Here is a 13,982-nt window from a genome sequence, read left to right on the forward strand (position 1 = left end):
GAATCTGGGCATTTTTCCAGACTTGAATACCCAGATCTGGATCATTTTACTCCCATTAAATTGACATACCTTTAGAGTTGGCAGAGTTTATCTTAGGGAACTGCATGATTGAGGAAGTTAGCACTTGGTGTACAGCTTCTCACGTGAAGTCATTAGATCAGATTTACCCAAGGTGCCAAGAAAGCCACAGCGATTTAACATTTATTGTAAAGTAAGTCCTATGCACAGTACACGTGAGTACTTATGCACTCTGTGCACACATTCTACGGCTTCATTTCCAGAGAGAGAGATATTTTTGTGAATAATCACTTTTTCCAGGAAAAACAACAACAAAACCAAACAACCTGTAATAAGAGAATAACATGAAGCCCCATCCCTGAAGACATTCAAGGCCAGGCTGGACCAGGCTCTGAGCAACGTGATTGAGCTGTGGGTGACCCTGTTCATTGCAAGTTAGTTGGACTAGATGAACTTTACAGGTCCCTTCCAAATCAGAGAGTTCTATGATTCTGTAATTTTCTAATGGAAAACATGCGTAGCGTACGTATCACTAAAATTTATATTTCTAGCTTTATCTGTAGGAATAAAAAAGTGGTACAGGAGATTGGAAATGAGAGTTTTCCAATTAATTCACAATTAATTCCTGGTCCCCCTGCATTTTTGAAAGATGATTTGCAAAGTGTTTTTATGCTGCTGCTTTTCTTTGAATCAGTGTCTTATGCTGTGAAATATGTGCTATATATAAAAGCAGATACACTGAAGCTTAACAGTTTCACCAGGTGTAAGTGGTTTTTAAATTAATATAAATTGTTTGCAGAATGCATGAAGTTCTGCAAACGTGGCAGTGGAACAGAATTTGAATCAACTTTTACCTTCTCAAAGAAATGGAAGTAATCATGGATATTTGAAGAATTTCTGGTTTTGTTCTCTTGAAACAGTTTGGGGGGAAAAAAAGAAGTGTGAAAATGTTCTTTTCTCGAGTTCCCTCCTCACTGAAACAGCTGAAACATGAAGCCTTATTATAAATTGTTATTTGCTTTTCTGTCTTGAACTGAAAATGCATTCTAATACTCCAGAGCTGGTTGCAAACAGAGGGCCATAAATTCCAGCTCAATTTATTTAAATGGTGTACTGTGTGAGAGATACAGGCATGGGCTGACACATTCAGTGATAGTTACACAATGGGAGCTTCCTAATTCCATTAGCAAATTGTTCCAGGTTTAGATAAAATGAAATCATAGTGTCTTCTTTTCTCACCTATTATATTTTGTTATTGCTATTATGTTGTTGCTGCTGCCTTTAATCATAATGTCTCACAGCCTTGGGGCATTGTGAGCTCAGGAGAAATAGAGAAGACCCACTTCAGACCGCTTGTAAACACGAGACAAAAAAGCAGCAATGGATGTAAGTAGAAAGCAAAATATTATTGCCCATCAGTTGGGCAGCACTGATATCACCACAGCAGCAGCCTGAGCTAGATGCTCTTTTGTTCTTTGCTTATATCACAAAGACAGACTTTTACAAGGGGGTTGGATGAGAGCACGTGCAAGTTTACACCTGTGAGCAAGGACCTTTTCTTCAGCATTTGTCACGATGAGGGAAAATACAAAACTGTAACGAGCGAACAGTAAAGATGCTGAGATGATAAGATGATGGCAGGCAACTTTCTGCTGCCACATGGGAACAGGCTGGTGGTGATAGGAGGAATATGGTTGCAAAGGAAGAAGGGGGAAAAGTTAACATTTGTCAAAGCCTGGGAAAAGAGCTCTTGCAGTAGTTATGACTAAAAATGAGTTGAACCTCAAGAATCTTAGGAAAACAGCAGTACTGTTAATCGATAGCCTGGATATTAAAGCAAAATTCTTAGCTGTTTACTAATGAGAATACTGGTTACTTATGGCAGTAAGTGAGAAAGAGGTAGGAGGAAAGCAGATAAGAGCCTGGTGGAGATGAAAGGGCAAATCTTTGTTTTATCCAGGCAGAGAATGGAAATGGAGTTTCCACAAGAGATGTTAAAGATGGAGCCTGAGGTTTCAATTTCTTCTGAGGTGAGGATATCAGGACATCACTGCATGAGCCAAGGGAACCTGGTTTCTACACATCTGTGTTTCAGGAGAGTTCCTTTGGGTGGATTCTCTGGTGTCTAATAGCTGGGTTCCTCTGTGCTGCAAACTGACTGCAGACTGGTCAGACACGAAGGCAAGTGTGAAGGGCCTTTCGCCTGGAGCCAGCTCCACTTGATGAGCCATGCAATCTTGGAGCTGTGCTAATGCTACTCTGAGACGTAAACCTTCCACATAGAACAAGGAGTCTTGTGGCCTTATGGAGCAAAAGTGTTTTACGGAAGTTTTAGTAGTCTCATTCAAAAGATGCTCAATGCCACATGGCTTTTGTGCCTCTTTTGTGTCTGATGGGTCTGCTGGTGACCTGGAGCTTGGTTAATACTAAATATACTAAATCGCCCTGTAACAATGACTGTGTTATGAACAAAAGGCAAAATCATGTAACTTAACAAAGTCAATTTTCAACTTGTTAGCATTACTTGACAAGCTCTTGTATCGTAAGTGAAGGTGTAGTTCACATTCTTCTTGTAAACATATGGCAAACATGTGGAACAAAGTATATTCATTAAGTAATATCCACATGTGCACGTTTACAAATCATTCTTTTCATTAGAGTGGTTTGAGAACAATAATAATGACAAACAAAACGGTCTGGTTTCACATCAATCAATTTAGATCAAAGTCATTTAAATAGCCAGTTTTAATCATGATTTAAACTGTCAAGGTGGAAACCTTGATTTAAATAATTCATTTTCATCTTGTTTTGCATTTGTGCTTCCTAGTTATTTTTTTAAATAGTGATTCCCATTGGCTGGGATAATCCAGTATTTCCATTCACTAAGCATGAGGATTACACCAATACTAGGTATATCTTTAAGCAGTACAACATATATTTGCCCAGATTCTTAATTTATGCAGTTTTATCGTGCTAGGAAATAATTACTGAATATTTTCCTCATATTTATTTTTTTCTTCATGCACTACTTCAAACTGTACTTAAAAAGAACAATTAGACTTTCACTAAAAATGTGTGAAATCTGGAGAAAGGGGGATGTGCTGATCAAAATATGCTGGCCAGCTAAAGCAAAAGTTTTGTCTTTTAAAAAGCAAGGCCAGGTCTGTTGTGGATGTCAGAATAGTAGCTGCAATCTGGAAGTATGATCAGTTACTTTTCTGGTATGGAAGAAGGAGTTTGTATTCATTAATTGGCAAAAATGCGGCAAAGTTCTGTGATACTTTCTTTTTCAGATTTAAATACATCAGTCAGTCTTTAACTGGCTTCTGAAGAAGGAGTAATGAAGAAGATACAGCTCTTCCTTTGCTGAGTAGAACACAGGTTGTATATTGAACGTTTTGATTTGTGAAATAAATCAGACAATCAGGAACATTTTAAACTTTATTCTATTGAGAAAATATTGTGAGTTTAGGCTGCTTGACCAGTAAATGTTCTTGAGAGACTGAAATTACAGAGGCTGTAGGGAGTTTTGGTGAAAATGTCTGGAAGGTCTGTGTGACCCAAGGTAGTTTTAAGCATGAAAAAAAGAAACAGCTTTCCAGAAACTTCTCTTTTGATAAAAGACTGTTAAATATACTGCTTCATTTCTGCTTGAGTCAGTCTGAGTTCCTTCTTAATAATTGTTATGTGATCATCACATCTAGGGAAAATAACAAAGTACCTATCTATCTCAGTCTTATCTGGTTATCCATGCTCATAATTAGTTCCTCAGGTTTAAATGAACTAATCATTTAACAAAGCCAGCTGTATAAACTGAAATTAAGGAACAATTATTTCAGTGCTTGCAGAATGAGCTGCTAATTTCAGATGTGTTAACATTTCTGTCACTGTTTGCTCCAAGCACCTGGCAGCACCTTGTCTCTGTCAGGCAGGGACTCTTCATTCTCTAACTTTCAGTCTCAGATGTAAAACAGTGTGACTGTAGAGCAAAAAGCACCTAGGATGCAAGCAAAGAAAAGGAGATAAACAAAGTGACACAATTCCATCTTATTTATATGATGATGAAAACGTTGATGAGACTGTCTAGATTTGTTCTAGTTATGACTTTCCTCTCAAATTTGAGGATGGTGATTCTGTAGTTCGGATGTTTGATTTTCATGGTATGTAATCTAATTTCTAAAAGGAGATTTCTTAATTGGAAGGGGGAGAGGCGTTGTTTAATAAAAATATTGTGACTTTGTCATGCCTTACGAAGTTGAATAATTACCTCCTTTCCTCCAGCAAAGACCACTATTTTCATACTTCAGAGAGAAATAAGTAGAGTCCTCTTCAAAACATCCCATTCCTCTGATTCTCAGATAGCTGCCCTTAGAGAACTTCTTGTCTTTTTGCTCAATATCTTAATTTATCACCAGCTTTACCTATCATTGAGCAACACCTCAGAGCCCTCACGCACTCGCCGTATTTCTCTTCCTCTTACTCTTTTTCATTCAAACTTGGCTCCAAATGTTTTTCCACAGCAAATTCAGGTACCCAGCGACTGCGGATAGGATTTCATAAGATCTTCCGCACAAGTGGAATGTAAATTCATCTGATATGTACACGAATAGAAGGTAGGAGGTATTTAAAATGCTGAGAGTGCCTTGCTTGAAGGATGAGCTCTGATTATCAGCTGATAAACAATATTCTAACACGCGTAATACTATAAGGAAATGAAAGAGGATATAAGTTGCTCTAGGCCTTGTCCATTTTACTGAATGTCATGTCAGGGGTTCGATTTAATTTGATTCTTTGTGCAAAGTTTGGTTTTTGCTTTTTTTTTTAATAAAGCAGCAGTTCAGATTAAAGGATAAATTAATATCTTATACCATAGTAATGTGTTAAATTGGATAGTGTGATCCTTCTGATGGTATCGCAGAAATCACTTATGGTGATAAAATGTTGCTTGCCATAGTTCAGTGGAATTAGAGGATGTACTAGAAACCACATTCACAAAATAATGTTTTTTGAATTCTTTGTATAAGGGAAAAGAAACATAATTATATTGCCCTTAATTAAGAGGGAATGGAGACTACTTCAGTGGTATAGAAATCTTGCTGAGTAAGGGAACCAATGCAAGTTTCTCCAACACACAAAACCAAACCTCTTGGATTTGATAGCAAAGGTGGCAGCAAAGAGAAAGGCAATAGGAACATCACAAGGCAATGAACATTTGTATTCTAGCCCTGTTGCCCTATGCTGGCTTTCATCTGGGTTTTTACTTGGCAATGGCTGGCTTAACTTCTGGATAACAAATCCTAACCAGGGCTATGTGCACCTAATGACCCACTAGGTTTGTGCTCGTTCTGTCCACCAATGCCTATGTAGGAGACTTCCAAAATGAGAACTTCATCAAGCAGGTGAAGTGATTTTTTAGCCTTTTTAGCAAGGCAGAAAGAAGCCTTGCCATTTGTAAGCAGATGCCTGCAGGGCTATCCACCTGCCCTACAAGCCTTCTTTGCCCTCCTCCACTGTTGATGGGGAGAGGATTTGCCTCAAGAAGACCTTGTAGACTAAGGAGAAGCAATTCCTATCCCAGCTCTACCTTCTCCTTTCTGCACAGCTACAGGCCTTGTTTGCTACATTTTTTTTCTATTTTGAACTTCTTTAGGGGCACTGAGGGACAGATAAATGACTTAAATAGGAAAACCAGATAAGGGAAAATGGAGATTAGCTTGCTTGCTAATTAACCAGCTTCACCTTATTGTTCATCGTGCTCCAAGAAACTGTAAAAATATGTGTTGGTGTTTCTGGTTGGATTTTAGTTTTCATCTTCTAATGTGATCACCTGAGGTGATATTTCGCAAAGATTTTATGCAAAACGCCCTGAAACTAAGTAGAAAAGACATCAGTGATTTAACCTGGCTTTAGACTGTGCCCTCAGCAGGAGTTTGAGTAACCTCTTCTGCTCAGGTATTCCACTTGTGACATAATTCTCTTCCATTTCCAAGCTTGACTACTCTGACACAGCACGCTTGGAATTTAAAGGTAATTTTTTCATCAGTAAAACCAGAGGTAATTCTCATCACCGATAATTATATACCTGAGTAATGAAAAGAGCCATCTGGAGGAGTCATGGAGTGTAATATAAGGCAGCTGACAGCTCAAGCTAGGGCTGTTCAAGTCAGTCAGGAAGGAGTAACTTGCTTGCTGGAGATGAGTGGTGCTCAGAAAGGGAAAAATTGACTAACTTTTTTCTTTTAATTAGAGCCTATTGCATAATTGAGGCTGTAGCTGTACATCGTACCTCTGCCAAACAGCAGCAGGTCCCCTGTCTCATGACTCCAAGTCTTTCCTAGACTTTTCCTTTTTAAATCAAACACGGTGGAGTGTTACAACAGCCTGCAGTGACATTCATGTTCTGCCAGCTGATCTGTTCTGAGCATCCACTGACATGCTGTGTGAACCCCAGGTGCAGGCAGTGGTGCTGAGACCTGTGTGAATCCTAAAGCATAGGCTGAAGGCAGAGAGCAGTTGCCATCATTCCTCACACAGGTGAAGGCATCCAGTGGGTCCTGGGTGCCTGCACACTGTGTGAGCAGCCCAGTGCTTACCCAGCAGTAATACCAGCAGCTTGCTTCTGGAGAGCTCCAGACAGATCTCACAAGGTGCACTGTGTGGTGGGGGGAGTGAAGGCAGTCATGTGCTGCCCTGCCAAAAAGAACGGGTGGAGCAAGTTCCAGACATTTGATGATAAATCCCATTTCTTTCATCTGTTGCCTTCAGAGCGCCTCTTGCAGCAGGGTCTCTCCTCTGGGCTCATAAAGGTAGCAGGGTTTTTCTGCATTGCAAAAAGCTGGCAAAGGCAAATTAATTACAACACCTCCTCAAGTAAATTCTACCCTCTGACATTAGGCCTGCTTCTGTATTTGGAGATAACTGGGGAGCTTTGGGTTGCAGTTATCATAGAATGGTTTGGGTTGGAACAGACCTCAAAGCCCATCCAGTTCCAACCTCCCTGCCATATGCAGGGCTGCCAGCCACCAGTTCAAGTTGCCCAGGGCCCCATCCAATCTGGCCTTGAGCACCTTCAGAGATGGGGCATCAGCAGCTTCTCAGGGCAGCATGCGCTTCTCTGCCTTCTAAATTCTAAGTAAGTACTTAGGTAAATTTATTTCTGTGTTTCATGACTCTGGTGCATGTATGGAAATCAACACAGGCCCAGCTAAGCATCCACGTAGTCTCCAGTTCACTACCTGTCTTCTAACTGAGTGTTTAGTCTGATGTAAAGCGTGTTCTGTTTGTGTCTAGAAAAGCAATTTTAGCTGTGATCGCTTCTAAGGATGTTTCCTCATCAGATATACTTATTATAAGCAAGTACATTTTTGTACTTTTGAATGTTTAAGTAGTTGTGACATTAGAACATTAGCATATCTTTTAATTAATGATAAAGCAATGGGTGTATCTACTTTCACACAGATTTTTAGTCAGAATTTTTATATTTCTCAGAAAAGCTCGTTAGGATAATAATTCAATTTATACTACAGGATATACAATAGATGTTGCCTAGGCAATTTACAGAAAGAAATGTAGGAAGCAAAGTACATAACTAGATAAATTTTGTAACTAAAATAGGTTAAAAATAGTCTGGTGAACTTACTGTGTCTGGAAGATCAGCATCAGGAGATTAATAATTGCTCTGCATGCTCTGATTACGGCCGGCTATTTACATGATTTCCAGGAATTTCAGTTTACCACAGCTATTTGTTCATTTGTGTGATTATACAAAATGACCTTGGCTTTTCATGTACAGTTTTTTTAAAGTTTCTATGCAATTCATATTCTGCATTAGCAGATTTCTTTTTTATTATTTTATTTTTTTCTGGAACAGAGATTTCTATTTTTATTTTTAAATGAAGATGGGAAATAATGACTTACGTTGATTTTATGTATTCCTGTATTAAAATGTCTGGGGCTGTGGAATTGCAAACCTCATGGATGTGTTATTGATGTAATGATAGATAATGTAAGAGCAGAAAGAATTTCCCTGAAGTCCTTCCAATGCCTTTCAACTGGACTTTGTGACGCATTAGCCTTTCATGAAATAACTTACTACAATCTTTTTTGTATCTGTATCCAGGTGTTTCTGATATCTGTATCAGACTATAAAATCTGATTACTTGGCCATCACTAAAGCTCATAAATTGCTGAAACAGCTCTTACATGTGTATCACAGAAGTGGATTACTGAAACAATAATGCAGAACAGAGATCTAGGGTTTGCACCGAAGAAAGGCAGAATAAGGCTTGCTATTATTTAGTGCCTGCCTCTCCTTTGACTTGCATTGTCTGAATGATCATCTATATCTGTGTGAAGTAAGCTTAAGAATTTTTTGAAAACTGCTGTGTTGGTGTTGAGGTGGCTCAGGAGGCTTGTGATAGGATGAATGCCTTTCCTCCAGGTCCCCATTAGAGACAGCCAGACGCCATTCAAACCTCACGGCAGGTCGGTGACCAAAGAAAGGAAGTGAAGGAACGTCCTACACTGCATTGCCCAGCTGTCCACGCAGATCCTGACATGGCAGCAGCCTTCAGGTTGGCGACCCCATGCCTGTGTCCTGTGGGTATCCATGCCTATGGGGCTGCCCTTCAGGTAGTCATTCCTCCTCTGCCTGGCTGTTATCTAGAGAACATCTACCACTCTTCATGTTTAGAATTATAGAATGGATCGGGTTGGAAGAAACATCAAGGATCAACAAGTTCCAACCCCACTTTGCCAGCTGCTAAATTAAGCACTAGGTCAGATTGCCAAGGGCCCCATTCAACCTGGCCTTAAACACTCCAGGGACGGGGCATCTACAACCTCTCTGGGCAGCTTATTCCAGCACCTCACCACTCTCTGTAAAGAATTCGCCCTGACATCCTCTGAATACCTCTCTTCCTTTAGTTTAAAACCATTCCCCCTCATTCTCTAACTATCTACTTGTGTAAAAAGTTGGTTTCCCTCCTGTTTTAATCTCCCTTTAAATACTGGAAAGCTGCAATGAGGTTTTCCCATAGCCTTCTCTTTTCCAGGTTTAAACAAGCCCAATCCCTTCAGCCTATCTTCATAGATCTTCATGCTGGAGCCCTTGGATCATCTTCATGGCACTCCTCTGCACCCTCTCCAAAAGCTCCATATCTTTCCCCTGGTGGGGGTTTCTGCTGATTTCTCCATGCTTTCCCTGTCATGGATGGGAATTTACTCTCTGTCTTTACTTTCACACTTTTTCTTTTTTTCTCTTTGCAAAATATATTTATATCATTGCTCTGTGAATGTATTATTCCAAATATTCAACATATTATGTAGGTGTAGTTGGAGTCTGACATAAACTAGCTGATGACTGATGGACCTCATAGATTACTCAGTGTCTGTGGGGGGCAGAATCTGGAAATGGAGTGTTTTTATGTGTAGTAAGTACAGACCTCATAATTTGACCTTATGGGCAGAAGTTGCTGACAGATTCTAGGCCTCTCTAATCTGATTCCAAACAGTCCCATATTATGGATGGTGTTTTTCTTTCGTGACACTTCTGGCCTTTGCAGCTTACATACTTGAGCTTTTATTACTTGTAATTTGGCACATTTTGTTAAAAAATGACACTATGCAGAGAAAAGATGATGAAAAAAGGGGTTAGAGCTAAGTTAGAGTTTCAAGCTGTTGCCATTGGAGCTTGCACCCTTCTTGATCAGGCCTCTCAAAATTCAGCTTTAATTTGGTAGTTACATTTGTGCATAAATTCACTCGCACTGGTGCTTGCAGTAGTGTGGTTGGAGCTTTTATTTATACAGTGATGAAGTGGGTTTGGGTTTGCATAGTGAAAGGCAATATCAGTACTGGTGTCTATAAAACTTTTTCAGTTGTTGCACTGGAAGATGGATTGAATCCCTACTGCAAAATCATGGGTTTAAGAAAAATCCAGTGTTCAATGATCAACATAGCACCTCAGCTTTCCTGAGGGAGCGCTGTATCATTGACACTCTGTATGTCTATTCCATTCATTCATTAACACAGAGATAAATTCACCCTTAGGAGACTGCCACTGTCATTTCACATAGTTCAGTTGTGCCACAGAACCTCATTCAGGACTGGGACTCCTCCAGAGGATGGCTTTAAGTGTACAGTTTGTATTTTAGTAAGTGCGTGTTAAAGCAACCACACACTTTGAAAAATGCGAGAGGGGCAGGTAAATAACTTTGTGTAAATGGCGACAGAATCAAAACAAATTGCTAAAACCGAATAGCTGAGCTTTGATGAACATAGATCTATTACTGAAAGTGCTCTGTGTTAGTCAAAAGCACAGTTGTTAAATAGATAACGAACAGAACAGGGTTGTCACTTTCCAGATGAAATGCCATCTGCAAAATTTGAGAGCAGTGGCAGTGTGAAGCCTGATAATCATATTAACCGAAGGATCAAAAAGACACTCACTGAGGTTGTAGGCAGAGAAACAGGGAAAGTAATAGAGGTCACAGGCGAAGGGAAGACCAGATAGTTTATCTTGCGTCTATATTTACTTTGCTGGTTTTACTGGAGCTGCCACAGTATTTCTGAGCTCAGGGTGACCCTGGTATTTCTTGCAAAAACAAATTATATTCTGTTGTCCTTCACAATGACAGGTATTTTTGTCATACCTATTTCCATATGAAAAGGATCAAACTCATAAGACTTGGAGATGCAGGAGGCTGATATCAGGTGGCCAGAGTGAAAGCAGCAGAATGGAACAGCCTTGCCCTGGCTGTGGTCAGGAAGATGTCTCATCACACAGAGGAAAATCCCCATTGTGTTGGTATGTGCTGAATTTGCAAAGCATCCCCGTGATAGCTCTGGTAGCCTGGGGCTCGGGGAAGGTTCTTCCCACTTGCACTGCCTCCAGTGGGGTAGCAGGAAGAAGTCTGTCATCCATCTTATTCCCTAGGCTGCAGCCCTGTGTCCATGCAGCCCAGCTCTCCCAGAAGAGCTGACACGTGGCGTGAGGTCTTGCCGGTGTAGGGATGCCCAGGGTCAGGAGGAGCTTGGCTCTGGAGTCTTTCTCCTGTCCCTGCAAGCAATGGAAGCATGCATGCTGTTTCAGACTTCTCTCTTTTGGATTTTCTTTCTTTCTTTTTTTTTTTTTTTAGGAGGGCTGCAGACTGCATAACCACACTAAGCCACAAGAAGCAGAAATGTGTTTTTGGAGGACTGCCTACGGTTGCAGAGATGGGGAAGTCTCAAATTAGACGTTGGGCCAGCCACTAAAACCCTGCCTGTCTAGTTGTACTAGTAAGGCACAATGACGTGTTGTTAAGCTACAAAGAGGTGTTGGGTATGATAACACAGTTGCACAGCCCCTTGGTAAAACAGACCAAGGTTGTTAGCAGGACTCAAATCCTTTTTCTGGCATTTTACTGTATTTTCTCAGCATGTATCAAGAGAAGGATTTTATACTCTCTGAACTACATAACCATTCAACTATCTACTGAGATTTGTGACACAAAGGGATCACACTGAGTAAGATCTCAGGCCAGGGTATTTGTTAATATTACATGATAATTTCTTTAAAAAAAAATAAAATAAAATTAGAAAGGCTGATGTTTTCAATACAAGCCAGAGAAGATAATAATTTCTTAAAAGTTCAAAAGTAACTTGAAATTTCTTGAGCACTGTCTGAAGGGGAGGGATAATGAAGATTATCAAATGGTGCATTCCAAACGTTATTCCTTAGCCTTTTGTCCCTAACAATTTTGAAGCTATTTGTGTATTAGTCCGAATGCAGTAGCACATTATTGTAGCTATGGTTAAGCCTAATATGTCTCAAATTAACATTTTTTAGGAAGGAAGAATATTCACCAAATTTGGAGGAAGAAGGAAGTGAGGTCGAAAACAGAATTCCCCAAATCTAGTCTTATTTTGACTATCAGATTTTTTCCTTTGAGATATATAATATAATATATTTCTGTATAAAGTCTTGGTTTCTACAAGATCAATTAGGAGCACCTTCTGCCACTGGGGGGGAAAAGCAGCAGAAACAGTCAAAATTGTGCTGAGCTGCACTTTGCATTGTAGTGGGTGCTTACAGCATCTGTATGAGGCCTGGAACACTTCATGTCACTGCTGTGGTACAGATGCATGCTTCACCACTGCCATTAGTGGCAACCAAACACTTGTTGCGTGTCAGAGCCCAAAAGACTTCATCTGGAGAGCCTTATGCTGTTGTGTGTTTTCTTGCTAAATGTAATGGAACCTAAACAAGTTAATGCAAGTAATCCTTCAAAGAGATTAAAACAATCCTGTAAGTGTATTATCTCTGCAGGAAGGTTTCCTGTCCTGTGCAGTCAGTCTTGCTTTTAGGCCCCCATTTATAAAATTAGCTCTACGCTAATTTAATGTAGCGGTGAGACTCAAAAAGAGAAAAACAAAACAAAGAAAAAAAATCCAACAAAGCCAGAAAAAAAAATTATTTAAAACACAGGTTTGTTGGTTTTTAACAGTAAGGGTTGGAGCTGATTTGCTTCTTAAGGGACGTTTTTGGCTGATGTTTCAACAAAATGGAAAACCTTCTGGAACGGAGGTTTCATAAGGATATCACCTACTGGGATAAACAGAGGAGAAACTGGATTATGTTTTCTGTCCAATTATGTGGAAGGTCAAGCTGGATCACTTAATGACCTTTTCTGATTTTAAAAGCCCTGAATTTATATCCAGGGAGTGAATCCCACTGAAGCTTTCTCCTCTAGGAAGCTTGGGAAGCAGAATGTAATTAAGTCATGGAAAGACAGAAAGCGATCGTGTATCTGAGGCTGAAAAAGTTAAAAAGAATGCAGTTGTGCAGTGTGGGGGATCAAGGATTTAAAGAATAAGCACCAATAGTTTAAGCTACTTGTCCCCATTATTTGGGAGCAAGAGATCAGTGCTCTCTGGAAGTGTCCAACTGTTAGTGCCACGGGCAACTTCTTCACTGCTGTGATGTCCTTCAAAGCACGCATCAGCATGCAGAGCTGCCTGCCCACACTTGGGTCCCTCCTCTAGTGAAACCTAAATACCTGTAGTGAAACCTAAATACCTAGCCTAACCTACAAAGTATTAAATGAACGATGTTGTAGGATCATGATTCTTTTCCTTATTCATCTTCTAGTTTAATTCTGTGTTAGAATTCCCACTGTTTTGCAAGAGACCACCGTCAGGCAGTGCTGTCATTTGGCATGTTCTTTTCTCATGTTGAGACAACATTGGCAATAGACCCCTATGATTTCCCTGTCGTTCAAACGTGTATTAAACTGAGCATCGCTGTGACATAAATCTCCTCACCCAGACATTTCTAATGCTAAGGCATCTGAAGCTAAGGATCTAATGTTTATTGGCACTAGATGCTGCCCCAAAGCCTTTTCAGTTGCTATCAGACCTAAGAGTAGGTCATCATCTATGTGCAGTATTTATCTTTCTGTTTACTCAACACAGATATGATTAGCAGCACATTTTGTCTAATAATTAAAAATGTTCCCATCTCTACCAACAGGTCCACAAGCATCATTAAGAGACAGATGTGTAATTCTGCACTTGCTGTACAATTGTGTGTGTTCCATCCATTCCAGACATGGATTTTTCAGTAATGATTTTGACTTTTCCAAGTGATTTTCTATACTCTATAATTTCTCTTCTGTGTTAATTATCATCAGTTGCTCTTTTCCTTGCTTTTTATGTACTCCTTTTCAATGTCTAATGCTTGTCTTTACCTGGACAATGTGCCACAAAGCGATTTTAACCATATTTTATTATCATGACTGCAGATGGCATTTTATCTTTTTCTTACAGAAAAATTATTTAGTGGTTTATTTTGTAAAGCATATCACATTTTTGCCCTTTGGATCATTTTTTTTAATACTTTCTCATCCTTGCTCAATTAGCTACATGTTAGCTGTAACTGTCTTTTCTTTGTGTGTACTGAATATAACCAGGCCATGATTATG

This window comes from Lagopus muta, chromosome 3 (genome assembly GCF_023343835.1).
Source record: "Lagopus muta isolate bLagMut1 chromosome 3, bLagMut1 primary, whole genome shotgun sequence".
Taxonomy (NCBI): Eukaryota; Metazoa; Chordata; class Aves; order Galliformes; family Phasianidae; genus Lagopus; species Lagopus muta.